Source organism: Silene latifolia, chromosome 1 (assembly GCF_048544455.1).
Source record: "Silene latifolia isolate original U9 population chromosome 1, ASM4854445v1, whole genome shotgun sequence".
Taxonomy (NCBI): Eukaryota; Viridiplantae; Streptophyta; class Magnoliopsida; order Caryophyllales; family Caryophyllaceae; genus Silene; species Silene latifolia.
The window spans coordinates 45,198,226-45,224,420 of record NC_133526.1 but is presented as its reverse complement, the minus strand read 5'-3'; the positions used below and the strand labels follow the sequence as shown (position 1 = coordinate 45,224,420).

At 38.1% G+C, this 26,195-nt stretch overlaps 1 non-coding gene across 1 annotated transcript; it reads right to left on the bottom strand.

Moving 5' to 3' along the window:
* Window positions 1–7,846: 7,846 nt before the first annotated feature.
* On the bottom strand, window positions 7,847–7,953 carry LOC141618541 (small nucleolar RNA R71). The gene has a single exon (XR_012531421.1). It is a non-coding gene; the product is annotated as a small nucleolar RNA R71 (small nucleolar RNA).
* Between the last annotated feature and the right edge of the window lie 18,242 nt (window positions 7,954–26,195).

Genomic DNA, 26,195 nt, shown 5'->3' with positions numbered 1-26,195 from the left:
TTTAGTTTAGAAATTAGGATTTGTGAATTAATAGTTTCGGGTGAGTTTTCTTGCTTAATCAGGTTATTACTTAAATGGAGTTAGTTTGGTTTTATTGTGCGCAGTTGCTGTAGAGGCGGCTTTAAACTGTTCAATTGTTGTTGTGGTTGGTTAATATGTTGCCCGTGCCTTGTTTTTTTACAATAGTGTGTTCTGTGGTTCTGGCTGATTCCCGCGAAACGGTGGTGGTAAACAGTTGATGGTGAGCTTTGTTGTTGATTGAGATTTGTGAATTAATAATTTCAGGTATGGTGTGGTAGTTGTACAACCTTAAATGACGTCGTCTTGGTCTTTTTATTGTTGTTATTATTGTGCTTATTATTAGTTATGTGGTTGCCACTATATCGCTATTGTGACTGTCTTTGTTGATATAACCATTATTATTATTATTATGATTACTACTGTTAATATAATCGATGATGTTATTATTATTAGTGTTGTTGCTATTATCATTATTGTGGGTGTTTATAAAGTATAACTCTAGGTATTGTTGTTGTTGTTGTGAGGAGAAAAAAGAGCACTGTAAGGTTTTGTGTCGCTAACTGATCCGTGGAGTCCCTTGTGTTCTTGTGTGTTAATTCACAAAATTGATAATCAGTGATGATGTTGTGTTTAGCTTTAAAGCATGTGCTTCTATGGGTTCTTAATTTGACAAGTTTATTTAGGGTTTCAATATGTTTCAATATGCAGGATTAAACCAATACAGGTTACTGCTGATTCTTGTCGCTACTTTTGGAACTGACAACATGTTTTTTTTGTTGCTTGTCTTTTTTTGAAGCTTTAACATTTACTTGTTGTGACTTAAGTTTTTGCTGGCTGCCTACACTCATTGGAAACGTCGGCAAGGGCATCAGGGGTGCTGTTATGAGGGCCTTGGAGATGGAATTTAAGCACAGTAATCAGGTTTCCGCTGCTTCTCGTTATTATTCTTAATCTGTATTTTGTTGACAAATGTTCGACTGCCTGTAGTGTTTAATTCTACCTGGAATGACTTGTGTTTTTTTGGAATTTACGGCTAAGTGTACTCATTGAATATGTGTTCGGGGCCCAAAGGGGCGCTCTAAGTGAGGACTGTAGGGCTGGCATTTATGTGCTTCCTTGAGGGTTAGAGTTTTGTATCTGGTTTGTGCATCTATGGGTTCTTAATTTGACAAGTTTATTTAGGGTTTCAATATGTTATTGTTTGTTACTTACGATTCTTATTGCGCATATAGAGGTGCTGGTTTGTGGTCAACCGCACTTGTGGGCTATTCAAGCTGATCATTTACTTGCTTGCACCCGCGGTGCTGAGATATGGTCCAAATTAATATGGTAGGCGCTCTTTCACTTTCTCATCTGTACTCCATTCTCAGTTGGGTGACCCGTCAATTATTGTGTTGACCGATTCAATCATCAATTGGTCGATTCAATTACCAGGAATCAGAAAATATGATGGTTGAGATGTGGGGCTTGCTATTTTATTTAATGGTTTAGGGTTTTGTTGCTTTATATCTGTTCCTCATATATGCTGGTAGAGATGTGGGTTTTTTCTATTTTAGTTAATGGGTTTGATTTCGTTGCTTTATCAGGTTATCTACTTCTCTTCTTTGGATATGATGTCCTATTTCTTTGCTCTTTCTGATGATGGTAAGCTTGGTAGCTCTTTTGATATACTTTTGTTTCCGTCCTTCAGTTGTTTATAAAATGTAGGGCAGTATAAGAGTCCGAGTCTGTAAAGAAATAGTCATAAACCAAGTTGCAGGATCCTAGAAAATCCGAAGCAGCTTTGGCAGGGTTCCACTTTTACATCTCTACAGGTCTGATTGTGGTAAGCTTGGTTGCTTTTTCAAATATTTATGTGATTGAGATTGTTGTTTTGTTTCTGAGAGTTTCATGTCAGGTATCAAGTTGATCCATTTCTACGGCATTATTGATATTATTGAATTACGGGGTTTATAATCAATCATCAGACTACGTTTTCATTTCGTGTCAGGGCTTCGTCAAACAAGATTGTAGATACGGTCATTCAATTTCTCCTACATAAGTACCATCTAAATGTCCCTTTTCAATTTATGTTGCAGCCTGGTTACTGATTGTGGTTTTAAGGATTCTCCCTCTCAATCTTGGCCTTCCATTTCTTCTTTTGCCCTGCTCTGCCTCATTCGTTCTCCCTCATTCTTTCTGCTCTATTCTTCAGTCTTCCCCACCATCCATTTCAATCCTTGTCTCCATTCATTCTCTTCTCACCAATTCTTACGATTGATCACTCAATTTTTTCACGGTACAACACACTACTCCCAACTCTCACTCATTTTTCAATTTTCTCCTGAAATGGCGATTCCTTTCCATCTCATCAATCTCTTCTCCTTATCTTTAGTGTTCCGCCTTTCATTCTCCTCTTTTGCTTCGCTTCTAACTTTTTTCGCTTCTAAATTTTGTTTGCCTCTAGAACACGAAGTTGTACAACTCGTTTGGTACCACTGATCGATTTGGGCTTTTTGGTCTTGTTCTTTCAACATCCAAGTGTTAATCAGCTTCTGGGTTTCCAATTCCAGGTTTGTTAGCACTAATCGTTTTGCCCTTTTTGGTTTTGTTCTTTTTATGATAAGCTTTTGGGATTAAATTAGTTTTGGTTATGTTGGATATGGTGATTATGTTGTTTTTTGGGTTTTGGTTACGCGATCTGGTGCTTATATGTGTTTTTTTTTGTGATTATTGTACATGGTCTTTTGCCCCTTGAGTTTATGTTTTGCTGGGTTACCGTTGTTGTTAGACATTAGGCTGAATATGAGATTTGTGTGACATTTTTGGTGCCTGATGATAAGAGTTGTTACTTGAAAATTCGTGGTGCATTATGTGGTTCTGCCTTGCTTCAATTTCCTGAGTTGTGTTCATTTTGTTTTCAGGACTTCTCGTGGACTTGCAGGTTGAAAGGCTTCCACATCGGGTGGATTCATTCATATGTCGTCTAAGCCATTGTACCGTGCTGGTTTTAAAACATTGTGTACGTGGAAATTAATAAGATAAAGCTGGGGTTAGTTTGATTAATCCTCTCCACTCCACTGCATACTTTCAGTCTCAGGTTACTTTATTTTCTTTTCTTCAATTGTGAACAAAACAGTAGGGTGTAACTAGCTGTCTCAATTGTTTCAACTGTAATTTTAGTTTGCCCGCCTTCTTTTTATCCGTCTTTATCTGGAATTTAGGGTTTTAAAGACGCCCGTGGTGAACGATGGCGAGTGTGATGGTCGTACTGGCAGCGTTAAAGATCCCTGCTAGAATGGTAACGTTACCACCTAATCTCTGTCTTCCATTCTCTACTTACCATTCCGTATTCTTGTTTAATTTCTCCTTTTTTTCTGCTTCCTTGCTCATATATCCAGGTGTAGATAGATAGTTAATGTTGTTTTGTGTGATCTGCCACATAACACTGACTGAAAAAATGGACCTCGCCTTTTTTGCAGGTAGCCAGGACGGTGAGTGGCGGCTGAAAGTGGTGAAAGACCGTGGAAGCTTCGCTATATTTGAGTTGTTCTATTGGTTGCTTAATTTTTCACTCACCACAGTGTCGTCTATCCACTAAGTTCAGTCTCTTTCTTTTTTCTGAGTTTGCGTATGTTTGGTGCATGCTCATGTAATTTTGAGGTTTGCTTGAGGTTTTCTTTTCGCTAATTTGGGTGTTTTGAACGGTTAGTGCCCTACGGTGTTTACGACGCTATGTCAATGTTTCCTCTTCTGCTACTTCAGGTAATACATACTTCATATGGTGGACCAATATCACACCTAAAAGCAACAGTTCTATGTCATTATACTTCACATATGACTAATATTTTCTTATAGTAGAAATTTTAATGATCCTTTTTTTGGCAATTATATATACACTATAAGAGTGAAGAAGGAAAGAGCATTATCATTTTTTTTAATTATTAGATGGAAATCAAACTAATTGAGTACAAATGACAGCTACATAATTCTTAACGCGACCTAGACTCGCCACGTGGGTGATTAGACACACACACATGCATCCTACTTTACTGTTTCTCGCAACAAAACCCAAGTGTTATTTCCTATTGCTCATGGTCAGCAAAGAACAAAGGCATCCAAATCAAGGAAAAGTCGTCACAAATGCAGGTGAATCTTTTAGAGTTTTTTTTTTTCAGATCACAATTAAACTTTTCGTGACATTTTTTGAGTTGTATGTGCCATTACTATTGCCGCATGGATTCACATTACTTTATTGTACTCGGTAGAATAGTATTTCGTATACTGAGTTGTGTCATCACGATGTCTTGCCCAATTTAAAGTTTTTTAGTTTTATCATAGCTCCTCTATTATTAGCTAAAGGCAGTATTAGCTGAACTCTGGTGAACTATGCTAATTATGTTCCCTCATATCGTTTGTTGGTTTGACTTAATTTAAGGTTCTTAATCTGGAGGGAGATCTATGTCTAATTGTCGATTTATGGGTGGCTACTTAGCTAACCTGCTGCATTATTAGATTTTGGGGCTCTGTGGTGGTAGGCAGTTACTATTGATGGCCGCCCTTAGACGCCTCTCAGTGTCCTCGATGTACAATTGTACGGGTTAGTTCCCTACGTTTTGAGGAGTATAAAGATGCTAAGAATTCCTTTTTCCAGGTGGTTGAACATCTCGTACCTTAAATTAAATAACTAAACTTCTCCTTTAAATAGTTTCAAGCGGGGAAGGGGTAGGAGATAATTTTTTTGGGGTGTTGGCCTATTCAGTTTCAAATGTCTGTTCGCACATCTTACATTAGTTTAGGTATGAGGCACGACGGTTTAACTAGATGCCAATTGCAACTGAAAATAGTACTCCTGTTTAATTAGTCACATACAGTTTTATGTAGGTGTTTAATGAGCTACCAGCAAGTTAGCCGTTGTCAAAATTACCAGTTAGGCTAACCCTTGTCAACGCACCAATAGTGTACAGCTTCTAGATAGGCAACTGTAATTAGCAAGACAGCTGCCTTCCGGATTGAACTTCGCAACTTGGGGTTCATTTTAGTTTTGCAGGTCACTATCATTTATAGCACTTGGATCATTAGATTGATGCGTTTTTTGGGAGCTACGACCATTATTTATTCCATCGCTTAATTAGAGTCCAAGTTAGGACATTAGTGTGTTTGACCGTGGTAAATTGAGAATTTCAGGGATTCTTTTTACAGTGCATGGTGACTTCAACAGTAGTGCAGTCCTCAATGGAAACCCGTGACTAGGTATATTTAAGGCAAATGACATTTGACTTTGTTAATTACTTAGAATTAGTGTAATTAGATAAGGCAATACAGTTCATCAATGGCGGGTTATTACAACTGATGTGACCATAATTAGAGCATATTTAGTCCCCGAATTAGCCTTGTTCCCATGCTTTTTAGTGCATATTTGGGTCATTTATTGTCTTTAGTCTTTTGTTTTGCATATTCTTTGAGGTTTTGATCCCTTGGTAGGAAAGGAGTGCAAACCTTGCATTTTCATGGCAAAATGAGACTAAATTGATTGAATTCAATGACCAAGCATCAAGGAGAGACAATATTAGAAGGCCTTTGTACATACTATAGTAGATGGGCAATGATGAGAAAAGATCCTTGCATCCCCGAGGAAATCCCCAAGGATTTTATGAAGAAAAAGGAAGAAAAGAAGAAGAAACAAGACTGCCCAACAATCCGTGCGTCTTCCCCTGAAGACGCCCGTCCACCACCCTCAACCGGTGCGTCTTCACCCTCAGGACGCCCGGGCAAAAGCTCCAGAAGACGCCCGTCTTCCTCCATAAGACGCCCGGGCAGAAACCACCAAATCCGCCCGTCCCGTGCTAAAGACGCCCGGATTCCCAGGCAGACCCATTTCGTCTTCTTCAAGCTTCAAGGAAGGATGCACATCTTTTTCTAGAGACCGGAGTCTCCCTAGAGACCGGAGTCTTCCCAAAAAGACCGGCGTTTCCTCAACAAAGGACTTAATCGTCATTTAAGCCTTTAGTTAACCCTAATTCATGTACCTAATCCCCACTATAAATACCCCATTAGTCTAATTAGAAGAGCATGTTCTTCTTAGCAATCTTTAGAGTAGTTAATATCAATCAAATCTCTCTTTAATCTTGTAATCAACATTTAATCAAGTTTTAATACAAGTTTTATTTCCTTAATCTCTCTCTTGTTCATCCTTTATTTTGGGTAATTGAAGATTATTTGGGTTATTATTGGGAGATTTACAACCTTCCAATCAAGCATCAAGTACTTCTTTTATTCTTTGCTTTATTATTGGAATCATTAGTAGGTATAATTCTCTTAATCCCTCTTTAATTATTGTTAATCACTTTCATTTATTCATCATGTTTCACTTTGTTGGTATGATTGACAACCTTGCTAGCATGTTCAACATGATAATGAGTGAGTAGTTACTTAGCTAGGGTTAATGGGTAATTAGGGGAAACCAACATGGGGAATGATTCATGCTTAAATTAATATGCTTTCATAGTTTATTTGCTTGCTTGTTGTGATCTCAACTTATGCACATGTTATGTTTGATGAAATGTGAGCCTATGAATCCTTGCATTTTTTACCCATCACCTATCTTTTCAATGAGACTTGTAAGACATAAACCAACTCGAGTCTCATTAGACCATGCATATTGTTGAGAAGGAAAGATTAAGTCGACTTGTAGCTGTTGTACAATCTAATCGATTCGGCTCCGGGACCCAAACTTTCCTAGGATTGTAAGATATAAACCAACTCGATCCATCACAACAATAATTGCTTGCTTATAACTTGAGAATATGTTTGTATGATCAATTCCCATGAATCCCCTATGACCCCATGACACCCTAGTGCTTTTTATCAATTGTTTACATCCCTTTTAATTCATATTGCTTGTTTACTTTCATTGCTATTTAGTTTAGTGATCTTCTACATCAAACCCCAATTGTGACACCCCTTAAGACACCACTAGTTGCAATAGAAATCTCATCTCAATTCCCGTCCCTTGGGATCCGACCTTTACTTGCTCTTTACTAATTGTAGAGTTGTTGGTGAAGTTATAAATTGTGTTTTGGTCTAGGTGCTCCTAACGACAAGTAACCGAAAAATATAGTCCGACCAAAAATGGCGCCGTTGTCGGGGACGATGTTAACTTGATTTAGATTTTCTTGTATTGTTATTAGTTGTGTCTTTCTTTGCCTTGGGGAAGTAAAACTCCTTAAGGTTTGTTCTAATTGTTTTCGAGTTGTTTGATATTTTGCATGTCTAGAAGGTCACAAGGTGACTTGTTACCCTTTGATCGCGAAATTGAAAGGACTTTGACAACCAATAGAAGACTTGCTAGGAGAACTTTGAGAGGTATTGGTGAGGTTGTAGATATTCAACTAAATACTATTGAGTTCATCAACCTTTTGCAAGAGAAGGTGAGGAGAACCCAACACAAAATCCAACACAAAATCAACCCACAATGCCTAAGTTTTCATCACATTCCGTACCCACCGAGGAGAACCTATCCAATGGTACTCCCACACCATAAAATCTAACCGGAAATTTTATTGCCAAATCCGCATTTATCCAATTAGTCGAAAGAAGCCAATTTGGGGGGATGCCTAGTGAAGACCCTCACTCTCATATGGAGACCTTTTGTGACTATTGTGATGCGATTTCTCAAACCGGTTTAACTCAAGACCAAATTCTATGGGTCTTATTTCTTTTTTCTCTAATTGGCACCGCGAAACAATGGTTGAAAGGCCTTGATAAGGCTACTCTCGGAATTGATTCTTGGAAGAAGTTGGCTCTAGCTTTCTACAAAAAGTTCTATCCACCGGAAAAGACTAACATGCTAAGAGCTCAAATTACGGGCTTTAAGCAAAGGGATGAAGAATCTTTGTATGAAGCTTGGGAGCGATTCAAAGGAATTTGTCGCTCATGTCCTCACCATGGACTTAGCGAGTGGTTCTTGGTACAACAATTTTGGAACGGTCTTTATGAAGATTCAAGGAACATTCTCAACATGGGATCAAATGGAATGTTCACCGAAGTTGATGACAATCAAACTTGGAACAAAATTGAGGAAATGGCGGTCCATAACTCACAATATAGTAGACCTCGCAAGGCTACTAGAGGAGGAAAGCATGAAGTGGACTCCATTACTCAATTGGGTGCTCAACTAAGTGCTCACATTGATACCATCAATTTGAAGTTTGAAAAAGCTATGGCTAGACTTGAAGAAGCCTCAAAATCACCAAAGCATCATGTTAATGCCATGACGGCATCTTCATCAATCCCAAGTGGGATATGTGAGAATTGTGGAACTTTGGGACATGACCAAAGTGAATGTAGGGGAACAAATGAACAAGTGAATACTTTCCAAGCATACAAGAGTGGTACCCCTTATTCCAACTATTACAATGAAAATACCAAATTCCATCCAAATCTCTCATACAAGCCAAAATGTTCAAAATCCTCAACCAACATATACCCCACCTCCCATGAGAAACCAAAATCAAAGACCCTCTTACAACCAAAACCAAGGTTACCAAAATCAAACTCCATACAATCAACAAAATGACCAAGGTTTTGATGTCCAAAAAGCGATCCTCCAAATGCAAAAGAATCAACAACAGTTTTTTACTCAAATGCAAAAAGATAGCCAAGCAAAGGAAATCACCATCAACAACATCCTAGCTCACACCAAAATGTTGGAAACCCAATTGATTCAACTAGCATCTTCAAGCTCACAAAGACAAAAGGGGCAAGTATCACCTCAAAGTAATCCCCCAAGACATGAAACGGTTAGTGCCATTCACTTGAAGAGTGATACAAGGTATGAAGCACCAAAGAAGCAAGTTGAGGATGAAGTTGTGGAAGCTAGTGACAAAGAAGAAATTGTGCAAAACTCCAAGGATGGAGAACTATCAAAAGAAGAAATTTCAAAGAAAAATGAAGACAAGGTCAAGTAGAAGGAGCCCATTGTGATTAGACTTCCTTTTCCGAGTCGTCAAGCCAATCCCAAATTTGATGACCAACTTGGAAAATTTATGGAAATTGTGAAGAATTTGGAAGTCTCAATTCCTTTCACGGAATTAATCAATCACGTGCCGGCCTATGCAAAATACATGAAAGACATCCTCACAAAGAAGAAGTCGATCCGGAAGCTTGAGACTATCGCCTTCACTAAGGTGAGTAGTGCAATACTTCAAGGGAGTTCACCTCCAAAACTCAAAGATCTGGGAAGCTTCTCAATACCGTGTACCATTGCCGACACCACGATCAACAAAGCCTTATGTGATCTAGGGGCTAGTGTGAGTGTTATGCCATACTCGGTGAGTAAAAGGTTGGGGATGGGAGAGCTTAAATGCACCAATATCACACTCCAAATGGCCGATAGATCGACGAAGACACCATTAGGGATATGGGAAGATGTTCCCGTAAGAGTTGGGAAATTTTTTATCCCGGTGGACTTTGTCATTGTTGACATGGAAAAAGACTCCAACATTCCAATCATTCTAGGGAGACCTTTCTTACACACCGCGGGTGCAGTGATTGATGTGAAACATGGAGAGCTCACTCTAGAAGTGGGAGATGAGAGCATAACTTTCAATCTTGACAAGACCATGAGAGCTCCCCGTTTGCATGAACCATGTTTTATGGTTGATCATGATAGCCGGAAGGATGATAGGAAGAAGTCGGAATTCCAATGGAAGAAGAAAATTGAAGATGCTCCATTCAAAGAGCAAGTGAATTGTAACAAAGAGAGCTTGAAAAGCTCACCAAAGTCAAGCAATGAAGAGGATGGCCTCATTGGCCAAGACAAGAAAGTGGGAGAGTTGTCTCTATCAACTCAAGAGATCTTTAGTGATCAATTAGATGAAGTTTGTGGTCTTTGGGACGATGAGTTTGAAGGGATTTTCAATCCCTATATTGGTAATGCTATCGATCAAGACCGACAACAAGGGCAAAGGTCTATTGAAGACCTTTATCATGACAATGAACAAGCTTTTGATTACTTCTTCAAGGTGTTGAGCAACATCAACAACACCTTGGGCATGCCCCCATGACCTCTCACTAAGGATGAGAGTTTGGTGGAGTCCTCCCTAAACCACCATTTGTAAATATTTCTAACTCCCTAACTCGCATTTTAATTCTTACATTGCATTTTTGTCATTTTTGGATTTTTATACTTTGATCAAGATAATTATCATTTTCGAGAGAAGTGAGAGAGGGACTAATGATTTTAATTGATGTGTAGTGCTTTAGCTTAGTGTAGGGATAACATTTGCCTAGGCTATTCATGCCTTAGTAGTGCCCCTACAATGAAGAACACGGGATTTGAAGAATGAGAAAAATGACACGGGATATGCAAGTGCACGGATAGAACTGAATCCGGGTAAAACAGGGAGAATCCGAGCGTCTTCATGGGAATCCGCTCGTCTTCAGGCAATCCGGGCGTCTTTTCCAGAATCCGTCCGTCCATTTTAGCTGAGAATTTGAAATTTTGGGACTGTTGATGAATCCGAGCGTCCTGGAAGAGAATCTGCCCGTCTTCAGAAATTCGCCCATCCTGGAAGGAAAGACGCCCGTCTTTTTGGCTGGGAAAAACAAGAAAACTCACTGGAAGAGAATCCGCCTGTCTTCAGCAGAAGACGCCCGTCCCGCAGTCGATAAACCCGAGCGTCTTTACTGAAAGACGTCCGTCTTTAGGCGAGAATTCTCAAACCAAAAGAGGTAGAATCCGAGCGTCCCGAAGGAAAGACGCCCGTCTTTCCCTGTTATTTCAAATTTTTCGGGTATTTTAAATACCCCCTCCCACATTCATTTCTTCATTTCTTCATTCAAAACACTACCCATAAACTCCAAAACTCAAAACCCTCATCCTCTCCATCACCAAAACAAGATTTCCTCAACCAAATTCAACAAAATCAAATCCAAACTTCCTTTTAACAACAATTAATCACTCCTCTTCCAACAAAAATCAAACCAAGCACCAAAATCTTCAACCTTTGAGTCGATTTTTGAAATTATAAAGGCAAAGCCTTTCATCTTAAAATCGATTTGGGTATACTTGGAAATTGAAGATTTTCACTCTTTCCTTGGTTCAATCATCAATGGCAAGAACAAAAGGAGCAACAAAGGCACCTAAAGCAAAGACACTCTCAACAAGACAAAAGAGTCTTCAAGCAAATAAAGCCTCATTGGCTATGGTGGTAGCTAGTTCAAACTTGGAAGTGAAACAACAACAACCTCCCTTGGAAGCAACAACATCAACAACTCCGGAAATTGCTCAGCTATCGAACTATCCGGAGGTAATTTTCATTTCTAACTCCCATAGGGATACATTTGCCAAGTATGCTAGAAAATCCTTTCTATCCACCAAATTCATATGTGAAGATGCCTTGAACAAATTGGGTGTCCTTGAACAAACTAAAGCCTTCTTTGAAGCCATGGGGTTGGAAAAATTGTTTGCTACAAGAGAATTGACATACCCCTCCCTTACCTTAGAATTCTCGAGTTCTTTGAAAGTTACTAAGGTAGAGACTAGAGAACATCGAGTTCCTCCTTGCTAATGTGAGTAGGCGCATCACCTTTGATGAATTGGGTAAAGCATTGGGTCTTAGTGATTCACCTAGTTATTTCAAGAATCCCGGAAAGTATGACCCCGCTCCTCTTTGGGAGGCGATTTCCGGGAGGAAATTTGAGAACTATCATGCTATTCGCGCTCTATTAGTCCATCATCCGGGCATTAGAGTGTGGCATAAGGTCATCGGGAATACCATCATTTCAAGAAAAGACACTAACCACTTTACCAAGCTCGATTGTGTTCTTCTTGAGTCGGCCTTAAATATTGGAAGGGAATTCACCAAGCCTTACAATTCTCTAAGGCTTTTGGTGGAAAGATGGCTAAATGTTGATTGTGGAAAGCAAGGCACCACCGTTATTGTAAATGGAGGTCTAGTCACTCTTTTGGCTAACTACTTTGATCCGAATTTTAACAAAGATAACAAGTATGTGGCGAAAAAGGGGGGTCATCTCATTGACATGGATGCCATGATTAACAAGTACAAGTGGGTCACTCATAACCCTCTTGACACCAAGTATGGGTGGCTCACCAATGAGGCTAGATCTTTTACTTTGCCTTCCAAGATATGCCGTTTGAGTGTCCATCGGACCAACTACCTTCTTCCCCTCTCAAAAGAAGCCGAATACATCATCCTTCAACAAAGGGGTGAAGTTGAAATGCCCTCCTCTTCCATTGTCACACCACCCTATCCTTTCAAGTATCAAGAGTTCAAACCCGAAGGTGTTAAAGCAAGCAATAACTACATGACTCTACGTATGCAAGAGATGCACAAACAAGCTTTTAAGGATCGGGAAGATGCATAGTTAGCCCAATATCCACCCCTCCTTCATTTAGCTAGGCAAGGACTACTTGATCCTTCATGCCCTTTGCCTAGTTGGGCGGATAGGGAAGTCTTCTTTCCGAGTGCATCTATGGGTGAGATTCCGGGTGACGATGAGGTTGTCGGTGATGAGGTTGTTGATAGCATTGATGAAGAGGCTAATGAAGAAGAAGAAGAGGATGATGAAGGAAGTGAGCAAGAAAGTGAAGATGGAAGTGGTGATGAGTCCACTTCTATTGAGGAAGATGATGATAATGATGATATGGTGGAAGACTAGCAAGCTTTGAAGGCTCCTACCCTCTTGAGGTTTGTCTACATCTTTCTTTGTTTTATTTATTTATCTTGATCATGGTTGGAGTAGTCCTAGCAACATAGAGGAGTAACACCTCGGCCCCATTGAGGTGTTCTTATTTCATTGTTCCCACTTTTGAAAATCCAAAATGACAAATTTAGTTTCATGCATTGCATCTTGTGTGCATGAACTACCCCCAACTTTAGGACATTAGAAATAATGTCTAACTCGGTTTGGGGAAGTACATGCATACGCAACGGGAGGTAATCTAAATTACGCTCTCCGTCAGAAACAAAAACCCATGCATCATGTAGTGTAGATTAGTGTAGCTTGCATTTAGTGTAGAAATCATGCATCATGTTTGCATAATTTCCCATCATTTTGGCCATTGAGGACAATACCCATATTAGTGTGGGGATGGGGAATTCTAACTTAACTTTTACTCAAAAATCCAAAAAATTGAAAAATTTCGAAAAACCATAAAAATTTGAAAAATCGAAAAACCAAAAACAAGTTCATTTCCTTTGTAGTGTAGTCTTGTATATATTGTTGTATATATTGTGTTTGTTCTATCCTTGTTCACATTGATTGACTACGCCACATCCGAGACATGAGGATATTCAAGACCGCATGGTATGATCTTTCCAATCTCCTTTTTCCTCTTTATGTTAATGACTATGTGACTTTATTTTGATTGATGCGGTATAACAATGTGAACTTAGGACTTGCATTTAGTTTATATGGAATATTAGTTGGTAGAATCATTTGCATTAGGATGTTTATATGTTTGTTGCATCATGGCATGTAGTTGCATGTTAGAAAATTTTGCGAAACCGTCTACTTGGGAAGCTTGACAAGTGTATATAGGCCCTAGTAGATGCTTTTTCTTCTTAAGACTTTGCTTGTTAGAATACTTGTAAAACACCTTAGGATGTGTCATGCTAGTATCTTTTGACCCATGGATTAAGGCCTAGTCAAGAGTACCTTGTGGTGTGATAACTCCTTGGCTACCGTTTATTCCAAGGTGACCCTTAAAACCATGCATCCATCATCCATGTTCTACCACATTTTTGTCATCAAAGAGAATGGGCACAAAAAGAAATCAATTTAAGCTCAATGAAATGAAAAGTGAAAGAAAGTTTGCAAAAATGCATCAAATGAAAAGAGGAGCAAAAATAGACTCCTAAAGCTTCAAATATAAGGCACCCTCACTACATATGGGGTGACTTTGAAAATGTTCAAAAAGAAATGCAAAAGAAAAGTTGAAAGTTGTCAAGTGTTGAAATGCCGAAAATAAAAAAGAAATGGCAAGAAAGTGTTCTCAAATGTTATATGCCACAAGAAATTGGGGGGGGGGGGGGGGGGAAACAACAACAAAGCAAACTCCCAAAGTGAAACTCAAATATCTATTGATCCCTTTATCCATCGTATCCATTTTTGTGCATGGTAGAGAGGGGACGACCCTTCTTCTTGTCTAGGCAAGAGGGGGAATTCCGCGATCCTCTAGTGTTTCTAACACCATAGGGAGTCTACTCTTGACAAAAGCATTTAACGATTGAGGACAAAGGTACCCTAGCTTGACACAATTTGGAGGTGATTTATTGGTATCCTTCTAGGCTTAGTAGTTTGAAGATATTGCATCTATGAAGGAGTGTGTACCCTTGAATTGCTTCCCTTGTAGATAATTTCCGCCACTTAGATGAGGAAAGTGGCTATTCTTTTGTAGATGCATCCATTATTTGATTTTGTGTGCTTAATGATTGGATGTGTCGCCATTTTGGCAAGACCCACCTTGCCTTGCAAGAAAGCATCCTACCTCATGGTTGTCTTGTTTTGAGTTGAAGGGGCGGAGTGAGACCCGCTAATTGTCTCATATCGGCTATGTTATTAGGTTAGTTTAAATAGTGGTCCTAGTCTTAGTCACCTCTTTACTCGGGACGAGCAAAGGTTCGGTTTGGGGATATTTGATGTGACCATAATTAGAGCATATTTAGTCCCCGAATTAGCCTTGTTCCCATGCTTTTTAGTGCATATTTGGGTCATTTATTGTCTTTAGTCCTTTGTTTTGCATATTCTTTGAGGTTTTGATCCCTTGGTAGGAAAGGAGTGCAAACCTTGCATTTTCATGGCAAAATGAGACTAAATTGATTGAATTCAATGACCAAGCATCAAGTAGAGACAAGATTAGAAGGCCTTTGTACATACTATAGTAGATGGGCAATGATGAGAAAAGATCTTTGCATCCCCGAGGAAATCCCCAAGGATTTTATGAAGAAAAAGGAAGAAAAGAAGAAGAAACAAGACTGCCCAACAATCCGTGCGTCTTCCCCTGAAGACGCCCGTCCACCCCTCTCAACCCGTGCGTCTTCACCCTCAGGATGCCCGGGCAAAAGCTCTAGAAGATGCCCGTCTTCCTCCACAAGACGCCCGGGCAGAAACCACCAAATCTGCCCGTCCCGTGCTAAAGACGCCCGGATTCCCAGGCAGACCCATTTCGTCTTCTTCAAGCTTCAAGGAAGGATGCAAATCTTTTTCTAGAGACCGGAGTCTCCCTAGACACCGGAGTCTTCCCAAAAAGACCGGCATTTCCTCAACAAGGGACTTAATCGTCATTTAAGTCCTTAGTTAACCCTAATTCATGTACCTAATCCCCACTATAAATACCCCATTAGTCTAATTAGAAGAGCATGTTCTTCTTAGCAATCTTTAGAGTAGTTAATATCAATCAAATCTCTCTTTAATCTTGTAATCAACATTTAATCAAGTTTTAATACAAGTTTTATTTCCTTAATCTCTCTCTTGTTCATCCTTTATTTTGGGTAATTGAAGATTATTTGGATTATTATTGGGAGATTGACAACCTTCCAATCAAGCATCAAGTACTTCTTTTATTCTTTGCTTTATTATTGGAATCATTAGTAGGTATAATTCTCTTAATCCCTCTTTAATTATTGTTAATCACTTTCATTTATTCATCATGTTTCACTTTGTTGGTATGATTGACAACCTACCTAGCATGTTCAACATGATAATGAGTGAGTAGTTACTTAGCTAGGGTTGATGGGTAATTAGGGGAAACCAACATGGGGAATGATTCATGCTTAAATTAATATGCTTTCATAGTTTATTTGCTTGCTTGTTGTGATCTCAACTTATGCACATGTTATGTTTGATGAAATGTGAGCCTATGAATCCTTGCATTTTTTACCCATCACCTATCTTTTCAATGAGACTTGTAAGACATAAACCAACTCGATTCTCATTAGACCATGCATATTGTTGAGTAGGGAAGATTAAGTCGACTTGTAGTTGTTGTACAATCTAATCGATTCGGCTCCGGGACCCAAACTTTCCTAGGATTGTAAGATATAAACCAACTCGATCCATCACAATAATAATTGCTTGCTTATAACTTGAGAATATGTTTGTATGATCAATTCCCATGAATCCCCTATGACCCCATGACACTCTAGTGCTTTTTATCAATTGTTTACATCCCTTTTAATTCATCTTGCTTGTTTACTTTCATTGCTATTTAGTTTAGTGATCTTCTACATCAAACCCCAATTGTGACACCCCTTAAGACACCACTAGTTGCATTAGAAATCTCATCTCAATTCCCGTCCCTTGGGATCCGACCTTTACTTGCCTCTTTACTAATTGTAGAGTTGTTGGTGAAGTTATAAATTGTGTTTTGGTCTAGGTGCTCCTAACGACAAGTAACCGAAAAATATAGTCCGACCAACAACTGAGATGTTAATGTAATTGTTTGGGACATTTAGGGCCAGCTCTGTTCAGATATCGCTAAGTCTTTCATGGCATAATGCTTACATTAAGATGCTTTCCCCTACTATTCTTGACTAGCATCCTTGGCGATCTGATCTGGCTAAATATGGATGAACGAAGCAGATTGTTTTCAACTTAAGACTGGTTAAATGGGATAAAATGTCGCTCTTGATTACCTTATTACCGTTTTTTTATAGAGCTGTGTCCTCTTTCATTATGTATGATCGGATTTTCTTTAAACCGTTAACAAGGCCTACCCGTTCCTTAGGAATAGTACCTCGGTAGTGCACCTCAGCCCATTTGTCCCTTTCAATCTTGGCATTCCATTTCTTCTATTGCCCTGCTATGCCTCCTTTGTTGTCCCTCATTCTTTTTGCTCTCCATCACCGATACAACATGCTTTACCTTCCATTTCTTCTCCAAATTCTCACAATCTTATTCTAACATTTGATTTTTCCCTTTTCAATCGTTTTGCTCTACATCACTGATACAACATGATTTTGTGTGATTTTGCGAGACGAGTTGATGTGTGGTTTTCCTGCATACTATTGTGTGGTTTTCATATTGCCGACCATTTATTTAGTGCCTTTTTTTTTAATATATATTTCAGTGGTTGCGGTAGAAGTCCAAAAAATATTTAGCGAGGTAATTACATTTACTAGGCTGGTTTTGGAGAGTGTTTCGGTAATGTACTAGCAACTCGAGCTTATTTTACTTGCAACTACTATTTTTATAATTAACGAAGTTTCTTTAGCTTGTATTTCTGCTTCTTGCCTATTTGTGAGCCCACCATTCCTATATTTAAAGACATATAGGTCTTCTGCTTACCATACGAGGATTGTTTCGTAAGTAGTTGCTAGTTGGTCTGCTGTTTAATTATGGTGCAATACTAACACGTACTACTTTCGTTGTGTCATTTATCAGCTATGTTATTGAGTTATGAGTGCTACTCTACCACATGTCGCTATGAAATACAAAAATCTTTAGGCTAGGACATCTTAGACGTACCCCGTTTTCATTTACCTGAGCTTTTTCCTCGCTAATGCTTATTATCATGTGAGAAAGAATGCTCCCTTTGAACTTCAGTTTTGATCCAGTGAAAGTTAAGGCGGTGAGCAGGTCTTTGTCTATTTTTAGTTTCACAAAAACATAGATGATACGGTCTTACAAGGATATATATGAGACTTTTAGTTCATGGTGATTTTAGTTCATGGTTTCTTTACTCAATCGTTGCCTTGTTTCTGTCCATAAAACAGTCATGCTATTTATTCTTTCAGGGTACTTCGAAGTGTGAAATTTGTGCATCTACGTTAAGGGAAAGGATTTGGTAAGCTTTTCTAACTACAAATGTATTTAGTAGTTCAGGCTAAGGAGTACTCATTAATGTTGAACTATGTAAAATGTATTTTTTCCCCGTTTTGATCCTCTGACTTCATGATTAATAGGAGCTGATTTTATATGTAACCTTTTCTTATAACAGTCGAAAGTGAAAATATTTGATGCTCTCCCATGGTTGAACCAGCCTTACTTCAATAGGGGCGAAAAAGTCGGTGAACTTTTATATCTCGATGTTTCGAAAGAAAAGATGCTTCCTGATAGAAGTCTAATGTTGTCTTTTACAAAACCAGTTCAAACAAGTATCTACTATCTATACGCATTCTCGGGTTGTTCATGGAGGACAACTTCCATATTTTTTTGACTCCTCAATACAAGGTAGGTAGTTACACATGCATAACTGCCATCACACTTAACTTTTTATCTGTAGCTAGTATTTAGAAAGGTGGTCTTGTGATATAAGATAAGACCAACCTATGTAACTATGAACTCTACCCATATACCCGATAATCCACTTTCTCCAAATAATGGTTTTTACTGTATTATTATAAATATAGGTTATTATGATGATAATAGTTTCAAGAGGTTGTTAAGTTTGTTTATCCGTTATTCTCACTGCAGATAATTACTTCGGGTTAGGGTAGGTAAAAGGGAAGGAGATAGATAGAAATGGAGAGGATGAAAGAGGAAGCGAGAGCGCCTATAATTTGTGCTTAGTTTTGCTCTGATTGATAGGGATAAAATATAGGGGATTGGGAAAGGCTAGGCAGAATAGTAGGAGGAGTGGAGAGGGGACGAGAGTCGGTAGAAGAGGGGGAGGGGAAGGGAGAGGGAGAAGGAAGGAGGTAGAATGTACGTGCTTGGGTTTCTTCATAATCTCCCGATTGCCTTCGGATATGTGGCACATCTGTCATTGATTTGATTCTTACTTATATGGGACTATCTACTCATCTATAACATCATCACAAAATGACCGCATCAGGTTTTATGTTTCTATACCAACGAGTTTTATAGGCATCTGTTTTATTATCTGTAATTTTCATCTATGTTGTCATCTCAAACGCAAATGACCTGTGATAAAGAGACAAACAAGCCACAAGGCTATGCTTTTGTAGAGCACTACAAGTCGACAATACACTCACACAAGGGACATTGTTTGTTCTATATAATTAGCTACATTTTTTACCTAATACACTTCACGCGGCGAGATGGAGGCAAAGTGAAATAGTAGTAAAAGGAGAGGAAGGAGGAGTATGAGCAGGGGAATAGGCAGCCGTAGGTTTGTCCAGTATAATGAATAGTTTATGGAATATACTTGCATATACTATGTGGAAGTTGGATTTTTATATGCATCTTTATTTCTAAGTTGGGTTCGTTTGATTGAATCTTGAAAATGTTTTTTTTTTTTTTTTTTTAAAAAAAAAATTCAGCCTCAGTTTGGAACTCAACTTATCAAAGATGGCATATTGTAGCGGGACATCATCGAACGATTTTAAAGTTCAATAGTTGCAAGCTTCTCATGGTACTACAAAAAGGCATGTACTAGCCCGTTCATGTGTCTTAGGGCCTTAGTTTTACTGTTTTAAGTGTTCTTAGTATAGTCATTGCATGTTCATATGTTTAATGTCAACGTTATTGTGGCGGGTCACTAAGTATTGTCTGTGGAAAGTATGACAAACAAGTGGTGGCGAGCGTCGATGGACGATGGAGGTTTGGTGTGTGGGTTGTTCTTTTGTTTGGTGAGAGGTAGGATGGAGATTGGAGAGCATGATAACTATACGAGCTTTGAGTTCCTTTGTAATGCTTGACATCGACTTGATGAACCACCATTGTTATTTGTTGTGAGTTAGATATTCCTTCATTTATTATGTCCTTGACATCAGTGCACCTCATGTACTCATGTAGCAGTAATTCCGAATTTGGTTGAATATAACAAAGACAGTAAACTCTAACATGAGACCAACTGGTTAACACTTTCTACTTACCCTATTGTTTCTTCGGGAGAGTCATTAAAAAGTTATAGCCAATGTGTTTGATATGGTATTAACTAATCGAGCTTTGTTTCTTTTATCGTGTCTTAAATATTGTTTTGAAATTGCATTGCAGTTTTATGTTCCAGACGTTGAGTGAAGTTTCGGTTGACGATCTCATTTTTGAAAGTTGTACTTCGTAATATAGTTCAGTACTATATCATTTGTAAATGACTTGGTGCATAAGTTACGCATAACCATTTTGTTTGATATGTTTAACAAAAAAAATTTAGTGTTCATACTTCATAATTAGTTTATAAAACATTGTAACCACTATTTAAAGGACGAGTTCAATCTGATTCCTTTTATGAGTCCTTTCCCAATTTGTTGTAAAAAATATATTTTACCTTATTGACTGTGGGATTGTTTTTTCGTAAAGTAAAACTAATAATTTCTAGACAATCCGGGACCGTGTGGCATTTTAAAATTAGTAGGGTCAAAAATCGATAAGATGACTAATGAGCAAACTAGGATGTTTAAAAGTCAGTACACTTGATGAAATGAATGGCTTTGCTAACCGTGCTTTGATTTTTTTCTACTTCTAATCATCTTACCGTTGATGCTAAAGCTAAATGGCTAAAGTCGCCTCTGTCAAGATGGTGTTAGTGAAAACATATTCTCGCAATGCATAATAAACTCCGAGGCATGGGCTATGTTCCATTTTCGTTTGTAGTGTTACACATTCGCACTCGAATTTCCGACTTTTGTTATGTGATGTTTTTCCATTAAACATGATATTTTAAGGCGTCTTCGCCAACTATGTAACAACTAATACAAATGTTGATCTGTCACCATTTCCGGATACGTGATGGATAACATAGGGTTTTGACTCGATAATTCCAACTTACTTCGGCTTACCATGTCACCAAATTGAGGCACCACAATTTCTCAGTTACTATAAAAAGATGCTTTCATTTACTTTTTACGGAAGTAAGATATATCATTAAAATCTTCTACATATGATTTTATCGTGCAATTTGGTGGTGGCGGTATACAAGAAGATTGTTATTCCCTGTGATAGCAGTTTGATAATTGGTGAGTTTATCAGGAAATTTGGTACTCAGCTGATTTTGTGGTCTTGGTGTCAACTGTAACACCCGCGTTTTATCTGTCATAATATTAGTTAGTAGGGAGTTTTAATTTCATTAAACTATTTTATAATATTTCATAAGCCGCCGTATTTATTCAAGTAAGTTATTTTTTATAAATTATTCTTATTTCCGAAACCTTAGATTTTTGTTATAAAATATAAAACTAATTATTTTCAACTCATAGTTTAATATCGGGATACATATTTATTATATAGGCCGCATTATTTTAATGTTGTATAAGACCATTTTGATGCTAAGCTTAATCTCTAAGCTTTTATGTAAAACCGTAACTGAGCTAATTAGTCAACTCGTAAATTTGGGTTGTTGAAGATCATTTCACATCCCAAGATTATAGTAGCTAATATCTCGTTTTAGTTAGCAATAGTATTTTGATAAGAGGAAGCCGCTAGTGTTCTTCTCGCTTAAGATATCAACTCCTCGCCTTCCATTCTTCTCTATATCAAAGCCTCATCTTCACAAGCTCCGTTCTCCCTTATTTTTCATCCGTTTTTATCGATTTTTGCGCCATTCTCTTCATTTCGCGGTAAGGATCGTATTCGTATTATTTTCGTTCCATTTCGCCTCCTTTTATACGTGTCCATGTATCATAAAACGTGTAAATTAACGCCGTTTCGTTCCGTTTTCGACATAGGTTCAAACCCAGACGACCCAGACGCCGACTCTTACGTTGTTGACGATTCGATTGAAGATTAAGCGCTAAAAGGTAACATCGACGACTGTCCTCGGTATCACGTCGCGGTTTTGCGATCTTGTATATTAGATTAGGATCGATAATTTCTCAATGATGTTTATGTTTATCCTGCTTGATTGGATCGTGTTTCAACCTGCTTAGTCTGTTGTATGGACTGATATTGATTTAACAAAACTCACATGAAACAAGACTTATTAGAACTCTGTTGTACGTACTCCATGTTGCAAATTTGTGGGCATTGATTAAATATCGTCATCATCATATAAGTACATGGAAATAAATGTAAGTGGTACGTAGATGTTGTATTTGACTACTACAGCATGTGAATTATAAAGTGTTTTATGTGTAAGTTGGTCTATTGTTTGCGTGATTCATGTTTTAATGCAATTGAACATAATAATACTGATAATATATGGAAGCGTTTACATACTAGTGATGTTAATATGAGAAATGAATTTTAGCTAATTCACCCTTGACTTCTATATCATGGTAGTGCGTGTAAAATATGGATCAAAGTGAATAGTGTACCGATAAAATTAACCCATGTGCATTATGGTAATGTTTAACTTATTTATGGGTTTGGTCATTTCTAATTCCATGGTTCATCAAATTTGTCAGTGGCTTAAAAGGTTATCGAGTTAGTTGGTCACGTCATTGTAAACATTTGAGCCATTACGTGGTTATTCTCATTACGGTTTCAATGTCAGTCAATATATGATATTAATACTATATTAATACTGCAAGTTAGTCACGATATGAGTTTATATGACTAATTTTATAGAGTTGACTATCGCAACACTTATATTTGTATGTACATATGCTTCTGTACTTCTATTAACTGGTTAACCAACGTAAGTATGAATCTGTCTTTTATTATTCGCTTCACTTGTATCCTAGTAGCTGTGTGTATGGGCAGTCTAGTCAGGTCGGAGTCATCCTATTAGCCCGGTTGTTTATAGGCTAATATGGAGTCTATGGGGTCATCAGCCCGAATGTTTATAGGCTTGGTGATCGTCGAATCGGGGTTGTTTGTCCCGAGAGTGTGCCCATACTTAGACTGTGACTGTATATATATCGTAGTCCTACCGTATGGATAAGGTAACAATGATGGGTTGCCTTGACGTTTCGCCTTACTGAGTGGTAACCGATTTAGTATGTTTGGTTTAATAAGTTTACCTTTATTAAATGAGTCATTTGATTTATTTAGTTTAAAGTGTGATTAATTTATAATGAGCTTATAATTTTAATTGTATAATATGTTTATTGGTAAGTCATTTGTTCATTATTGATCTATCTTAATTATTTGGTTGCTTTATCGTGATGTAATATGGCTGGGAGGACGTCCGAGTTACTCCCCACTGACTGTGGCTGTCATTCTTATGACTGACAGGTGGTTGATGGTTGCTTATTATTATTTGATGGAGTTGCATCGAGTGAGCTAGCGAGCGCCTTTGTTTAGCGCACTCTATTAGTTTTTATTTGACTCTTGTTTTTAGTCTTATTTCATTTCGGATATAGGGGTATTTACTCCCCGTAGACCATGTATTTCCTGTTGAGAACTTTTTTTAGTAGCTACCGCGGTGTCAGGGTGTTTCCGCCACCTTGAACATAATTTATATTCTTGTTTTACCGTGGTTGTTACAGCTGGTATCAGAGCATGGTTGCTCCCGACGCTTACACTCGGTAAACCCAAATAAAATATTAAATTTTAAGCTTAACCCTAATGACTTAAATGAGAGATGGGTAGACTTAAGGATCTAAGGTGGTAGTCTGTAGTGTGTTTTCTCTTTGTTAGGTTCTAACTTGTTTGTTGGTTGCCAATCATTTTTGTACCCTTGGATCAATGACCGTGAGCTTACCTACGTGAAGATCAAGATTTGGTGCCTATTGCCGGGAATTGAAGATTTGTTCAACCTTTGAAGAATGCTTCTACTTTCTCGAAGATATTTCTCATCCTTTGTGTATCTTGCCTCATTCTTCTAATTCTTGATGCTTATTTCTTCTTCTAAACTCTCTTTTCTCTTTCCTTGAAAGTTACTCTTGTGCCCTCCTAACTTATCCTTTGTTCCTTGCTTATCCTCCCTTAACTCCTTTTTGATAGTACTCTTTCTTTTGAGGAATGTTGACCTTGGTTGGAAAATTAGACTTTTGAGGAGATTGTTTGTGTCTAACCCTTAACCCTGGTTTTGAGAGGTTGTGATGTTGGAAAAACTTAGGTGGCGTGATGAGACATACTTAATGATTCTTATACGTAGTTCCTTGATGAAGTGAGTGTGGATGTTTAATGGAATTATTTGTGTTGTCAAGTGTGAGTTGCATTTGTTATTATGGTTATAGAACTTTGCTTTGTGTTTATGTTTGGGATTTGAAAGGCTCGGGAAGTATAGTGAGGCGTGTCTAGGGATACTAGTGCCTAGTTGTAGATACCTCATTTCTGCACCTCCCGCAAACCACCCGGTGATGATTGGGCCGCATGTTTGCTACGCGGAACGATTTGTGACAGTTCGTAAGTTTATCGTCAAGTGATTGCTCAAACACTACTGTCTACCTCTTGGTTGTCATCTACGTGCCGATACGATCGTTTTGACAGTAATTAGAGTACATTTGGAGTCCGGGCCTAAAACCGTCTTCATTTTCTGATAACCGTTAAATCCCGAGTCAGAATGTTCTGGAATATTCCGGATATTTCTATTCCATATTTTATAAATATTTCATAATCTTTATCCTTTGGTAAACAATTTCCCGTAATATTCACATAAAATATTAAGGAAAACCAAATTATTCCGTCCTACCATAATTTAAACACGGAAATCTTTCTTCCGCAGGAGGAAACCACTTGGGAACAGACGCAGCAGGTGCTGCGCCTCTTCCAAGAGACGCAGTGGCTGTTGCGCCTCTTCCCAGGTCCTTTTCTGCGTAATTTTCGTATCTTTTTCATATCTTTCCGAGATTCACTTGCAAAGACTCTCCGAAACCCTAAATCCTTCACGTGATTAGTATAAATAGGAGCCTTCGCTCCTCATATTTTTCACGCGAGTGTCCGCCCTTCTCTTCTCCCTTTGCATTCTAGACCTTTGTTCTTACTTTTTGGCGTCTACGTGCTTGAACATTCGACCACGTAAGCTCGGATCCTTCTGAATACCAGCCTCGTTTGCATGACCGACCAATTTGACCAACTCCACAATCAATCAACTTAATCAATTTGTTTTAATTCCTCTTACGAGGGCACTTTCGTTACATTCGCGTCGAGCATCACTAATCGATATCTTAGTCCATCTCGTTTCGTCAAACATGTAAGTCTGAAGGTGTAAATCTCTCTTTATTTATTGTTATTTACTTTTTGTATCATCAATTGTAAGGTTTATGTCGAAAATACCAATTAAAACCGATTTCTAAAACCATACTTTAAAACCTCTTTTTACGGATTTTCAGAAGACAAACCGTCGAGAAAAGACGCAGCAACTACTGCGCCTCTTCGAAGGAGCGCAGTACCTGCTGCGCCTCTTCGTGAGGCTGCCGCAGTTCCTGCTTCCTTTCTTCTTCCTTCGTCCTATGTAATTCGTTCGTTCTATTCGTTTCGTTTGTTTATGCTAATTCTTTGACATACAATCGTAATAATTTCACGTGTATATTAATCATCATCATTAACACATGTAATTTGTCATTAAAATTCGACTTAAATCCCTTATAATCCAATATTTGCGTGTTTTTGTCATTAAATTCAATCCGGGTTGTAGAAATTCAATTCTTTCATATTGAGTTTCTGAAATTCGACCTTTGATATATTTTCATCTGTCTATTATGTTATTCGTCATTAATTTGTCATTAATCCATCTTTTTTAGTTTATTTCATTCACCTATGTCACTAATCAATCATTCTTTCATATAAATAATTCGTTTAATTCCGTCTCATCCATGTTTATTGCTTTTATGACCGTTAATCACATGTAAATAACATGCTAATCACTTCCATCCGAGTAAATATTATTAATCAATCCTTAAAATCACCAATTAACATTAACGATTTGCAGTTCCGGCTTCACAGCCAGAACTCACCCTTGGAACAGACGCAGCAACTGCTGCGCCTCTTCCAAAGGGCGCAGTCCTGCTGCGCCTGTTCCAGGTTGAGTTCTGTCTCTGAATTCCATTGTTGCTTGACCTAGTTTAATTAGTTTACCTATAATTGACTATTACCCGTATTATCACCTCCTGATCTGTTCGTTAATTATTTCTTTTATTCTTTTTCTCAAATTATCCGTTTTAAAGGTATTTTCGACATGAATCGCCTAATCCGTTGTAATCTTTATTATTGTAATTTTCCTATTGTATTTATCATTGAATCTTGCATCATTTGTATGTTTTCACATGTAATTGAGCATTAAATCTTACTTTGACCCAATTGTATGTTAAATTACGTGTCAACCGACTTAGCCTAATTTTCACATGTTAGGATTAAAACTTGGGTGTTGCATTGCATGCATATAATTGACGATATATCGAGTATAGATAACTTCCCTAATCATTAGTAGAGGCCGCTATCGA